Below are 1,341 nucleotides of genomic sequence, written 5' to 3' on the forward strand. Positions count from 1 at the left end.
CCGCTGACCCAGTCCAGGCCCTGCTGTTCTTTTCTGGCCAAATTTGAAGCCTCTGAACCCAACCAGAGGATGCTGATAAAATAGCGAATCAACAGAAAACGTCACCACAACCCTCCACCCTCTTGCTCTGCTGAGACATCCCAGACTGAAAGAAACCCCAATTCCCCGTTTTCCCATCCAGAACCGGCCGCAGACCCACGTGCCCGCTGTGGCCCACCAGCACAGGAGGGAGGCGGGTGCCTCGTGCCCTGGGGCATGGGGCGAGGGTGCCCCGGCGCTGCACGCCGTCGGGCGCTTGTGGCACCTCTGCCCTGCGCGTCCCGCACCCGCCGCGTGCCGGAGGCAAAATGGCGTCGCACCCCGTGCTCGGCCCCGCTCAAGTTCTCGCCGCAGGGCAACAGAGCTGCCCTTGCGCTTACCTGTCCCAGACACGTGCGTTTGGGGACAGGTCACCTCAGAGGATGGCGGAGGGAAGCTGGCAGGCAGCGGGTCCCCGAGGAGTCCCCGTGAGCGGGCGTGCTGCTCCCCACCCCTCGCAGCGACGCAGCGGGCACCCGGCAGACGCTTGGCTTTGGCACGGCGCTTCTCAGGCGGTTGCTCCGATGAGGGCAATGAGCTGTGAAGCTGCTCCCTGCCTCGGCGTTACCATCTTGCCAGCCATGCAGCCCAAGGAAAAAACATCGCCTTCAAGCTCTAGCGTTGTCTCCATGGAGGGTGTAGGGTGGTCTGTCTGGGGACGGCATTACACACCAGACCGGGATAGGCTCCGGGTTCACTGACACCTTCTTCTCCCAAAAGAAAACGAGGAGCCCAAAGAATAACATGTAACACAGATGGAAAACAGGGAGGACCACGTTGAAAGATGCTTCTGGGTCAGGGCTGTGCCGCTTCCCCGGCTCAACAGCACCATCTCCTGGGTAGCCTCGGCCACTCCGCCCGGCTGCCGGCAGCTCACCCCCGAGAGCATCTCCCCAAAGGCACCCTCCTCAGCCTGAAGTTTTTATTTCAGCTTTGCTGCTTTGCTCCTTTCAGGCAGTATCAGTCTTCTTCCACCTGTTCCCTTTCACATATTATTGCTTGTCTCTCATGGAGCATCACAGACAGATGGGTAAATACAAGACATATTAAAGAATTCTAGGTTCTGTATAATTTTAAAATGAGCAGTAAAAGACATTCTTGAACACCAGCCCTAAAACTAATCTCTTTCGAGCTGTGAAGATTTCAATATGCACCCCATCTTCATGGAGCACATCCTTCTTGAAGAAATCCAAAAGCACTGCTTCTCAGAGAATAGCTAAATTTTCTTTAAGCAAAAAAACCCCAAACCAAACAAGAACTCCA

This window comes from Phaethon aethereus (genome assembly GCF_964289735.1).
Source record: "Phaethon aethereus genome assembly, chromosome: 5".
NCBI classification, from domain to species: domain Eukaryota; kingdom Metazoa; phylum Chordata; class Aves; order Phaethontiformes; family Phaethontidae; genus Phaethon; species Phaethon aethereus.